This window comes from Lolium rigidum, chromosome 6, assembly GCF_022539505.1.
Source record: "Lolium rigidum isolate FL_2022 chromosome 6, APGP_CSIRO_Lrig_0.1, whole genome shotgun sequence".
Classification (NCBI taxonomy): Eukaryota; Viridiplantae; Streptophyta; class Magnoliopsida; order Poales; family Poaceae; genus Lolium; species Lolium rigidum.
The window spans coordinates 21110169-21123288 of NC_061513.1; positions in this window are offsets into that span (position 1 = coordinate 21110169).

The following is a 13120-nucleotide window of genomic DNA, read 5'->3' on the forward strand; positions in this document are numbered from 1 at the left end:
AGAGCATAGCATATCATGAGTGCATGTTGTTTGTTTACAACAAAACAAAACAAAACAAAAAAGGCATTGAAATATATAATGGAATGTGAAACTACTTGTATTGGAACCAAGAAGAACAGCAAATGTGCAATAGCAGCTTATAAAGGAACTGAAAGTTCGAAATAAAATGGGTATGATGGACAAGCTTTCTATTGTCACCTGCCAAATGGCACTCCAAAGCTTCTAATCCTGAGTAATTATTAGTGACAAATGATAATAATTAACAAGTTCAAACAACATGCTTAACTGTACAAGTATGAATGCAGCACCAGCAAAATAAAAGAAATGTGCAGATCCTCTGCAAGCTTATACCTAGGAGGTGAAGCTTTTTTGGGTGGAGGCGATGGTGAGCGGCCTTTCCTTGATGGTGAACCTTTTTTAGGGGCTGGTGAAGGTGATCGACCTTTCCGCGCTCCAGGTGAACTGGACAGATAACAGTTGCAATAAATAAATGTGCACATGTGAAGTAGAACTAACCTAATAGCACAGCAAAATTCGAAAAGGCCGCAAACAAAACATAAATGACAAGCGACAGCAGTAATATTGAAGGCAATAGGGAGAAGGAAATCGTGCGCCAAGCAGCTAAAACAAACAGGAACATTATATCTAAATTGTGAAGCCCAGACGGTGGCAATAAACTCAAATTTTCTATCCCACCTCAAACATCGTTCAAAAGTATTTTCTTAACCACGCAGTTGATATCAGCACCTTGTTTTAATATATATATATAATAAAAGAGCTACGAGGATATTGACAGATCCCAAGAGGGATTAATACAGTGAGAAACACCAAAGGAACAGAAACATACAGTTGATAACTATCCTGTTTAGTAATTTACACAAGAGGATGAACCACCTAACACTAATACAGGTGCATATTCCAGCTGCAGTTGGCTCCCTTCAGATTCAGTTCTATGAAACGTCTTGTTTATCCTGAAACTACAGCTTCAGACGTGCAAAACAAGGACTTCAACCACCGCAGCCTCAGTATCTGCTATACCTAGGAAGAGGAAACCGTGCGCGAAGCAGCCAAAACAAACAGGAACACTATATCTAAATTGTGAAGCTCAGATGGTGACAATAAACTCGAATTTTCTATCCTACCTCAAACATCGTCCAAAAGTATTTTCGTACCCATACAGTTGATATCAACACCTTGTTTCAATATATACTAATAAAGAGCTACGACGATATTGATCAATCCCAAGAGGGATTAATACAGTGAGAAACACCAAAGGAACAGAAACATACAGTCGATAACTATCCTGTTCAGTAATTTACACATGAGGATGAACCACCTAGCCCTATAATACTACTGCCTTTTCCAGCTGCAGTTGGCTCCCTTCAGATTCGGTTCTATGAAACGTCTTGTTTATCCTGAAACTACAGCTTCAGATGTGCAAAACAAGAACGTCAACCTTACTGTACTGGATAGGCAGAATTTTCAGTATCTCCTAAATAGCACAAATCTACTGCCCCACCGGCCTCGAATCCAGAACCTAGACGCCACCGAGGCGAGAACGGCGGCGGCGTGCATCGAGAATCCACAACAAACGAGTCGCTGAAACCCCCAGCGGCGCCGAAAACAACGCCATAAATCAAGTCTACAGCCGCAAACCGTGTGGATCCGGGGAGGTGTGGTGGTCTCACCTGCGCTTGGCGGCGGGAGGGGAGCGGCTCCGGGACGGGGAGGAGGAGGAGAGCGAGCGGGAGCGGGAGCGCGAGCGGGACGAGCCGGAGCCGGAGGACGCGGAGCGGGAGGAGGAGCCCGAGGAGGAGCGCGAGCCGGAGCGGCCGCGGCGGGGCTTCGCCATGGTCGTGGATGCTTCTACTTTGGACAAACGCACATTGCGCTTGAGAGATGAGCATGGGCAGCAAAGGTGCGAGCCGGGCAGCAAGGAGCTTCGTCAGAATTTTAGAGAACCCATGGATCAGGCTTATTGGACGGCATTCTTGTATATCAAGGGGATTTTCCTTCTTTGGCAGCATGATCAAAATTGAGGAGTTCAGGCGCCAGAGGTTCCTGAATTGGCCCTTATGTAGGTGATCTAGAGCTGCCAGCCTCCCGGTCGGTGCAGGACCGTATCAAGCTGTCCAGCCTGCTCACGGTCTCGCCCTGCAGGACCGTAGGCCGGTCATCACGTCCCTCAGCTGACTCTCCCCTCTGAGGAAGCTCGCCGCCCAGTCCTCGAGAGGCCGCCGTCCGACGCCGTGAACCTGCCGGACATGATCTCCAGCAGCACCATGCCGTAGCTGTACACCACGCTCTCCTTGTCGGACATGGGCGGGGACTGCAGGCTCGCCATCTCCTTGGTGGTCGACGAGGCCTCGTCGGAGCAGAAGAAGACGTCGGCGATCTTGGCCGCGAAGTCGTTGGTGAGGTAGACGGTGAACGTGTCGAGCATCCCGAGGATCTCCGGCGGGCTCAGCTGGTGCATGCATGTGCTCCAGGCAGGCAGTAGGCGACCCCCACCGCCACTCGCAGCCGCGTCGGCCACGGCCAGTCCAAGTGACCGTCTTCCCTCACTGCAGCAAACCACACCATTTGTTAGTTAACCTGCTACGTACAGCTCATGAATTGGAGATGCTCGAAGAGCGTGCCGTTTGGAGCATACTCGAACACCATGCATCATCCTCGTGACGTGAACGGCTGGTCTTCCTGGCAGTAGCCGAGCAGGTTCACCAAGTTCTTGTGGTTTACTCTGGACATGCTTGTTATCTGAAAACACGTTGGTTATTTCTTGCCACACATACTACGTATATTTTTAGAGTAGATCTCAATTTGTCAGTTTCATTCACCTTTTTCCCGAACCGTGTTTCGCAGTGCTTGGACCACTCTTTGGGGGAGCTCTTGGTCGTGGACACCACACCGCGATCTCGATGCCGCTGGACAGCGTCCCCTTACATCATGTACTCTGACAGGGAGCCGAGATGACTGAGGTTGCTGAAATCTTCACCGGCACGCCTGCAACCAGCTCCCAGTCACTCCCAAGAAACACAAGGAAAACCATGTGAAAACTTGGCAAGGTTTTCAGTGAGGAGCCCAACCTGTGACAAATGCCTTCTGCAGTTGCCCGCAATATTACTAATATATTTGGGAATCCGGTAAATGGAATTGATAAGAAAACTAAGGCTACATTAAAACATTCATTTTCAGCTATGTATGTTGATCTATTTGGTTGTTTAGAAATAATATTATTTTTAACAAGATTAGAAGCATTTTTTTTGCAGGTTATCCTTTTGGCTAGACCTATGGTCGTTCCTTCTTCCGTCGGATTAGCGGGAGGCTATGAGTAGTGGATGCAACTGGTTGCTGATGGTTGCTTAGGACATCTACAGCTAGGCTGGTAAGCGGCTTACTAGTAGATATGTTTCATATGCCATGTTTTATTTTGTCTCATTCCAATGGTTAATATATGTATCGACCCTCTGTGATTGTTCATTTGTAAATTGATTGATATTTAAACCTTGTAATAAATCTGGATGTGTGCATCGACTGATGCAGAGGGTAGGATACTTATCCCCCATTTCGAAAATAATCATCGTAAGTTCAATTTCAAATTCTAAGACCATATTTATATAATTCTGATGCCATGTTCCCTGTTTGTATAGTTGAAATATATATCTGAAATCGAAATGAGCACTCTCAAATTTTACCATACATCGCTAACCAACAACATACTTTGACATCCTTTGTGGCAAAGCAGATACGTGGGTTTCTCTGAAAGTGATACCTCTAGCAGTGAAGTTGATGCTTTCTCTGAAACATGGACGTCATCAAAAGACTGTTCAACATTACATGGTGTGATCTCTTGGGTTCTTGAAGATAAAGTGGTAGTGACATTTGTCATTCACCAATCAGCACAACGTGCCGATAAACTAGTCATGACGTGGATAAAACTTTGTAGCTCACACTTATACGCAGGTGTTGAAACAACCAATGATAACTTGCGAAAGTGACCCAATCAAACTAACAAAAAGCAACATATAGTATTACATGAAAAAACCGAGCAAAATTTCCTTTCTAATTCTAACTGAAATGAAAAGCATACGGCAACTACCACCGACAAGCTACCTAGGTGACCATGAAGGAGAGTATATATAAATATAAGATCCGTGTTTAGTCTTAAAGAAAGAACGTTTCAAACGCTATATATAATGGAACCCTCTCCCCTTTCTAAGATTGTCCGTCTGGTAGCACATCCGCGTAGCAAGGTCGGTAGGTGAAGGAACCGGTGATAGAACGAGCGTGTTGAATGGGACATCCATCGAGCTGTTTTTCGTCGCCGAGATATTGCATCCTTGACGTGTCGAGATGGTACACTACCACCGCAGAGTGAATTATGAGGATGAGTGCATTCTTGTGAGGATGGAATCCCACGATCTCGCAGTAGTCACGCCGCGATGGCGGGCCTAGGAGTTCGGCGCCTTCGTCTATGTCGATGAAGTTGTCCTTGTCCTCGTCCCATGAATCTTCATCACCATCACCATCTTCATCCTCATCGAAGGAGTTCCAGGAATATCCACAACCATCTCCATCCTCCTCCTCCTCCTCATCGTCATCAACATCACTATGATCATAATAGTCATCATCCTTGGTCAACTTGGTTGGTCCTCCCCTGTTGCCAACAATACCCCATGGTCCCCATTTCACGATCCCCTGTACTGTGAGAGTCTTAATCATATGGCAATGTGGATTGAGGCTAACGTCATATGCCAATGTCCACCATAGCTGACCATATGTGGATTCAGTTAGTATCCATACACGGAGCTGCAACTTGTCTATTATTTCCACGTAGTGTATCCCTCTCTCATAGCTTGCTAGTAAAGATTTCCGAGGTAGCGAGAACATGCTTAATGCACTGCCTGGTTTACCAGGTAGCTGCACCATATCATAAGTCCCACACGAGGGGCGTAGAACCATTAGGGTGTCTTTGCGGCAGTGCATGTAGATCGACCCACGCCAATAGACTGATGACCACACCGTTGGATTGTATGTGTTGCCAGGGGTCGCCACGGCATCGTAGAGGTGCCCAGGGGAACATCGCCCAGGCACGAATTCTCGGTTCTCCCACTGCTCGGTGCTCGATGAGTACACAAACGACCGCACGACCTGTGGTCTCTTGAGCTGCTGCGGAACCTCGCCTTGGTTTGGCCTTGCTAGTTCCTCAAGGAGGAACACATCGAAGTGCAGCGACACGGCTGGGTCGAAGGCGAGTGACTTAACGACAGGCTCAACGATGACGCGCGGTGGTGGCGTTAGGCTTGGTAGGCGAGAGCACCGTCCCGTCGCCGGGTTGAGCACGCACGTACGAGCATTCCAATAAAGGAGGAGGAGGCCGTTGCATGACTGGTCCACCTCCTCCTCGTATGGAAAGAAGAGGCGTCGGGAGCCAGGCGGCGAAGAAGCAAGTGCTGGACGCGTACCCGATCTTGCAGAAGAAGATGCCTCCGAGAGGACGCCTTGGGAAGTAGGGCGGGAGCGGGAGCGGGAGCAGCGGGGGGTTGAGGTTATGGGCGCTGACGAGGTCGCGCCATGTGCGGCACACGCAGCACGACCTGGCGAGGGCGCGTCTAGGGAGGCGGCCGAAGATGTCGACGAGGACGTCGGAGGGGAAGCAGATGCCGTCGCCGGTGCCATCGCCGGTGTTCATCATGATGTAGCGACGACGGGCGCGCCGAGATCGAGCGACCCTCGTTCACGCAGGAGGATCCGTGCGATAAAACTAGGTCAAAGCTTTCGTATGTTAAAAATAAACCCAGGTCAAAGCTTTCGTATGTTAGATATAAACCCACGCATCGGATTTTTTCTTGCCGGCCTCGCCCGTGCTTTGTATGGACGTAGTCCTGATCTCGTGAGGAGATCAAAATGAATCACGAGGGAACAAAACAAGATATCAGCGCCAGGGAACAAAACAAGTCAAGGCTGCCTCCTCAAGGTATCAGCGCCTGCTCAAGGAAGGCTGCCCATGGACTCCACGCGGGAGCGCTCGGGTCGACGGGCCGACGCCGGATCTCCGGCACCAGTGATGAACTCACCGGATCGCGGCGCCCTCTCCTCGCCGGCCCTCTTACCCGCCGGCGATCCTCCACCATGCTCCACCTCTGCAGCCGTGCCCCTTCTCGCGGTCGTCTTCCCACCGTCATGCTCCAACTGTGCTGGAGCCGTGCGTCCTATCGGAGGAGATACTGGCCGCCTCGAGGATGTTCGGCTGCTGCCGGCCATGGGCTCCACCTGCACTGACTGTCGCTGGCGGTGCTTCCTCCTCAATGACCCCAAGGACGACGGCCGGCGTGCCCACCACCGACCCGGAGGTCGACGGCGCTGGTGCCCTGCAACACCTCCTCCACCACCGACGGCGCTGGTGCGCCCAACAAGGCCTCTAGAGCTCCTCTACCGCTAACGCCCGACGAGGGCGCGCTACTCGCGAGATCTCCTCCGCTATGGCAGCCAGCATACAGTGCTGCTGCGACCATCCATCACCGAAGCTTCAAGCAGCATGCGTCGAAGCTACAAATGTTCACCATCGCTGCTGCAAGTTGGGGGGCGGCGTTGGGGAGTGGTGGTGGTGGCAGCGGTGGAGCTGCAACGGTCGGGTCGCCTATGTGCGGTCAGCGGTGAAGCCGCAAGCCCAGCTCCCTCGGCGCCCCGCGTTGCGACTGTCGATGGCGGGTACTGCCACGCGAGTCAGGCGATGCTGCCACCGACAATGGTGGTTGCAGCGACTGGCGGTGGCCGTGCTGCAAGGCGGGCCGGCGGATGCTACCACCAGCTAGGGCGGATGTTGCGACCGGCGGTGGCCGTGCTGCAAGCCTGGCCGGCGGCGATGGTGCTACAAGGCGGGCCGACGGATGCTTCCACCGGCGATTGTGGATGCTACCACCAACGAGGGCGGATGTTGCGACCCGCGGCGACGGAGCTTCAAACCGGGGCTGCGGTGTTGCAAGGCGGAGTGGCGGTGCTTCCATAGGTAGGCAGCGGCGGGTGAAGGCGGTGCTAAGCACCGATGCTGCAAGGACGGGTAGCGGTGTTGCCACCAGAGTTGAGGCGTCTCCGGCGAGGTTGCTCTTGGGGGATGCCACAATGGAGGAAGAAGCGGGCTTCATGGGGTCTAGCCATGGCTGCTGGGATGATGACACCATTTTGTGAGCGCCAGGGGCTACAACTGGTTGCAGCTAGGGCTACCAAGAGCGGCCCACGGTGCTACAAATTGTGGCTGCATGTGCTACCATCTCCGGCCGCTTGGTGCTACCAACATCGACGAGCGGTGTTGCAAATGGTGGCTGCGTGTGCTACCAATGGTGGCCGGCGGTGCTAAAAACTGTGGTTATCAGTGCTGCAACGAGTAAGTGGTGGTGGTGCCATTGGCAGGCATCGTTGCAACAAAGGAGGTCTCTGGCGAAGTATCGTGCTACGGCAAAGTATGGTGCTACCACTCTCACTGGCGGTGCTGCAAGAAGAAAATGACGGTGCTACTAGCCGGAGTTGGCATGTTGCAGACTGTGTGCCAGCAAGGAGTAATTCACAATGCTACAATTTTATATTTTTATGCTACAAATGATATGTAGTTCTATTCCTTCAGTATAATATTTTGCTACGAGGCCTCCGACGAAAATCTGTTCCCGCCAAGTCTTTTCTTTTTTATTTCTAGGCGAACCGTTTTCTCCTTCAATGAAGCAAAAGCGGGTATTTTTTTGCTGCGACGAGGCAAAAACCTGGTCTCGAGTTATGAGTTCAAGTTGTCTTTTCTGTTTCTTTCCTTAATGAACAGTTTTTTTGCTTCAATGAAGCAAAAGCAGTGCTTTTTTTGCTGGACGAGGCAAAATCAGGATTTTACCTAAAAGTGGACACGTGTCGCTCTATGAAGCAGGAGGCTGGAAGAGCTTGGTGCCTCCGAGGGATTCCTAGCGCCATCCTTGCCAAAAGCATAGCAGCAGGCATCGAAAGTCCAGCAAAGAGTACTTCTACTGTAGAAGTTCTACACCGATGTGCTGATGAGCTAGCCATCACCTAAACTTCCACCACCTCCTCGACATGTTCTGCGAGGGCCGCAAAAGATATCGTCCAGCATTGCGGCACGTCGCTGAGTACTAGGCTGTGAGCGAGAGCCTGCCGGAGTTTCAGCACATACGAAGAGATCCTGCATAATGCGGCGAAGATCATTTGGAAGCGAACCTATTACTTGGGTGCCCGTTCACCGGAGCTGAAGTCCGACATGGCTGACACGGTCATGGAGCCTGGAGGGGGACATGGAGGGTGTGGTGGGGAGCGCTGCTATACACACGACGTTCCACGTCCGATATTCGTACGATCTGGGCGACCCTATGTGCCTACTTGAAAATACAGGCCAGGACAAATCGAAACCTCATAGCCCAAGACAAAATCCATCTTCTTCATCTACATTTTTCCTTCGTTGACTCCGAGGGCATCTCCAGCGGTTCGACGTATTTCAGATGCTAAGAGCATCTCCACCGGCGGCCCCTAAATAGGCGCCGAAAGGGGCGCCGGTACTGTCGTATGAGGGGCACCGACAGAGCATCCTTTATTTGAGGATGCTGCTCCCACACCGACGGTCATGATAGATTTAGAAAGTTAAATTAAATTCTGAAAATGATATTCATACGAAGTTCGAATGAAATTTGTACAAATTTAACGCGAATTTAAACTAAGCTAAAAAAACATCTAGCGGCGCTGGGAGTCGAAGGCGCTGAAGTCCAGGTCGTCGCCGTCGTCACCGTCGTCGCTGGATGCCCCGAAGGACCAGCTGTCGTCCTCGTCGGCCTTCTCCTCCTTTGGCGCCGGCAGGTTGGAAGGCCCGTCGAGGTTGGACGGTTGTGCGCCATCATCTGCGTGGGAGTTTTGCGCGGTGGTTGGACGGCGGCGGCTAGGGTTGGAAGGCGGGGAACAGAGAGAAGTACGCGCCGGTGTGGTTTTAAGGGAGGCGGCGGACGCGCATTGAAGGCGCGTGGGTAAGGAAGGTCGACGTCGCGTGGCCAGTCGCCGCCCTCGTCGCCGCTTGGGTTTCCGCGTGGGAGGCCATTAATGCGGACAACCAACCTCCCCGCCATTTCCGATGCGAACCGCCGCGTCCTCTCGCTGACAAGGCGCCCCACCTACGAAAACCGTCGTGTCGCGAGGCGCCGATGCGCCCTTCGCGAAGGAGCCGGCACGGGGTTGTCGACACTTCTATTGGGCTCGAAAACTAGCCAGCGCCGTTTAGGGCGCACCGGTGTGAGCCCATTTTCGTTGTCGGCCCCCAAAACGCTTTCGGGGACGCTATGGCGCGCCGGTGGAGATGCTCTAAAAATGACCACCCGCGTCCGTTTGCATTCGATAGCATATGCGGAAATAATCTTCGGACTATGATTTTTCGTTTCTGTCTAGAGGTGTCCGCACCGGTTCGACGTATTCCAGGAGGAGCGCAACGTCGAGGTCGCTAGGTCTGCCGGCCCTAGCGCTGGCCCCATCGCACTGGCCGCCGGAACTAGTAGTACGGCCGCGAAATCGATGGGACACTCGCGGTGTACGGCTACCGCTCGTGGATCTACATCGTCGACCCACCTCGCTGGCCGCAGGCATAGTGCATGGCGCCGCAAACGCCTGCACACGCACTGAAACAGGCGATATCGGGCAACTCGCGCTCCGGTTTGTTGGGATCCGGTGGCCAGTAGCGCTCTGTGTCGTACACGAGGCTAGCTGGTGGCACCTTCAATCGCTAGTTTTTTATTAGAATTCAGATCACTTTTATACAAACTCGCTAGAAATCAAATGAAATTTGCCGTATGTAGTGTTTCCGAATTTTGAACATTTTTGGAGGTCCGCGTTTGGGGTGCGCCGGTGTGGGGAAACCTTGCTAAAATGGAGGAAGGCGTGCCGGTGGCCCCGATAAGGCATTGCCGGCCCTAGTGTCGACACCTATTTAGGAGCGCCAGTGAAGATGCTCTGACAGATTAGCGCAACATTGTCATGCAAGTCTGTATATTCCACGAGAAGTCGATAGCTTGTCAATCCATCAGCTTTGTGCATATCAAAGAACTCAGCGGAAATAACGTTACTACCTCCATACCGGTTTAATAGGTAAATACGTATTTTAAGAAAGAAGTTTGACTACAAATTTGGTCAACAAAATATGAGATATATGATACAAAAATTATACCATTGGATTCATATTCAAAAGAAGTTTCTAATAGTATAATTTTTGTGATACATATTTCATATTTTGTTTACCAAATTAGTAGTTGAAATTTTTTCTCGAAATGCGTAATAGGCCTATAATCCGGTATGGAGGTAGTATATCATACTTGTCAGCCTTGATAGATGCATTGATGCTGAAGAAGGTGGTGGTTGACCCAATGAAAAATTAGCACTGAAAAACCATTATCGGACAAAGATCGTACGTAGATTATCGCCCGAGACGGCGCCGGTTCGAAAACCAACACCTTGCCATGCACATGATCCGGTGCACGTCCGTTGGTATCTAGATTAAAGCACCAGTCAACCAGAATTAATGAACATGAGTATAATGTACTCCGTAAACTGAGCATCTATGATGGATTGATTAACATGCATTTTTCTGTAGAATGCCGTAGCAACGCACGGGTATTTCAGCTAGTATATGCAATCCGGGAGCTGGATCGATGGATTTGAGTTTGGGGACAACTTAGCCGCCACGGCATGCATCTCACTAAAAGGAAACCTTAACCGCGCGTCACGGAGTCTCTTTCACGTGTTCTGGGATGAGCGTCGCGTCTGCCTTGGAGGGACACACGTACGTAGTATGCAAACGAGTTGAATATCAGAATTGACCCAATCCATTTTTTTCGCCAAAAAAAAAGGCTCGATCCAAATTCCAATTTTTTTTTGGACTAAAACTAAGGGAAAATTCAACGCTGAAACCCAAACCGGACATGCCGGGGCGTTCGGATGTGGCTGTTTGGGTGACCGCGCTGACACGCGGACATGGCCTGCAGTTCGCTTAGGTCGTGCCAAACGTGCGGACGCAACCCAAAATAAAAAGACGACAAAAAGAAAACATTTAAATTTAAACTTAAGTTCATTAAACTTATGCCCTATTTTCAGGAAATTTATACAAAAGAAAGCCCTATATGGGCTTTGACTAAAAACACCCTAAACTAGGGTTTGGGACGTCGTGGCCGCCGGCGTGCCGCCTAGTCCCAGTAGAGCTCGTCATCCTCGTCGTCGGCCTCCCGGTCGTCGGTGTTGACGATGACGGGCGGGGACGGCTTGAGAAGCCGAAACGATTCAGGGACTCCGGCCAGGGCGACCACTGGGCCCTTTCTCAGGCAGACTGCGGGTCCGGAGCACTGACCGGCCTGCGCAGGCGTGCCAGCCGTGCCGCCTTCTTCTCCTGCTGCTCCGCCGCAGCGGCATGCAGCTCCACCTCGTGATTGAGGCAGAGGTGGTGCTCCTCCTCCTCCTTCCGAAGCGTGGCCTCCTCCTACCAGCGTGCCATGGCAAGGAACACCCAGGCGTCGGCATCCTCCTTGGCCTTCATGGCCTCCTCCTCCAGCGCAGAGGCGCTCAGCACCTCGGTGAGATGCGGCCATTTCGAGGGACGCCGCGAGCGCGGAGCGCGGCGCGCAACTTCGGGTCGTCCTCCTCGTCGGATTGCGTCTGCACGGCCCGTGGCGGAGCAACGAGCTCGTCGATGTAGAGCCCGCCAGGGCGGCGGGTTTCCTCCTCGCTGATCCCACCGGCGTGCAAGGCTCCACGCGAGGCCTCGCCGTCGCCGCGCGCGAGGCGAAGAAGGTGCACCGGCGCGCATCGTGCTCCACCTCGAACCAAAGGTCCCAGTAGGGACTCTTCGGTCGTAGGCGGGTTACTCCCAGAGGTCCGCCGGGAGCTCCGCGCGGCGCCGATTGGTCTCCGCCAGGCGGGCGCAGATGGTGGCCCGGATCGGTGGCACCAGAACCCGATCTAGGCTCAGGTGCCCCCCGTGGAGAAGGTGCACGTCACCCCACGGCATTGGGGCGCCGGCCTCCCAGAAGATCTGCACCACCGCCACGGTGACGTAGATCCTCTCCCACTACTAGGAAAACCATAATCAGTGGTGCACCACTATGTGATGTCAGTGGCGCACCGAGGTGCGCCACTACTATCTCGGTGCGCCACTACTATCACGCCACTGCTACCATGTTAGTAGTGGCGCACTAGTGGTGCGCCATTGCTATCCTAAGTACCAATGGCGCACTTCCTGGTGCGCCATTGCTAACTCCTGTGGTGTGCTACTGTTGATGCAAAGGAGTGCGCCATTGTTGAGCCAATGGAGTGCGCCACTGCTTTCTATGGCTGGTGCGCCACTGATGCTTTTTCTGGTGTGACACTGCTGGTCTGTAGAAGTGCATCACCATACTTAGACAGTACAACTTTATTGGACTCAAACACCAACTTAAACCCATCTTTCATAAGACGGGATCCACTAACGAGATTCTTCTTGATAGAAGGGACATGCAGCACGTTCTTCAGTTGCACGATCTTTCCCGAAGTAAACTTCAGATCTACCGTGCCAACACCACGAACAGTAGCATGTAACCCATTCCCCATCATTACTGAGGAACCTCGGGCCTGATAAGAGGTAAACATGGAGATGTCAGCACACACATGAACATTGGCACCTGTATCAACCCACCATTCCGTGGGCTGAAACTACGAAAGAACAGTAGGTAACATATTACCATACCCTGTAGTTCCTTCCTCTGTGTTGCCAATGACCATGCTGACAGAATTTGAGTTCTGTCCAGCCTGACATTTCTTTCCTTTGCGTTGTGGACAACGATTAGCCCAATGGCCAGTCTCGCCACACACCCAGCAAGGATCTTTCTTCTCCGTTTTCCCCTTCTTCTTGAAGTTGGTAGTCCGGGAGACTCCCTTGTTCTTTCCCTTGGACTTGTGGGCATTTTTCTGCACCATATTGGCAGCAGAACGTCCATCGGTTCCTCCAGTGTGTTTGTCTTTTGCCCTCGCCTTCTCCTCAACATCCAGAGATCCCATGATATTCTCAACAGAAAACTCATGCCTCTGATGTTTTAGAGAAGTGGCAAAGTTCCTCCATGAAGAGGGA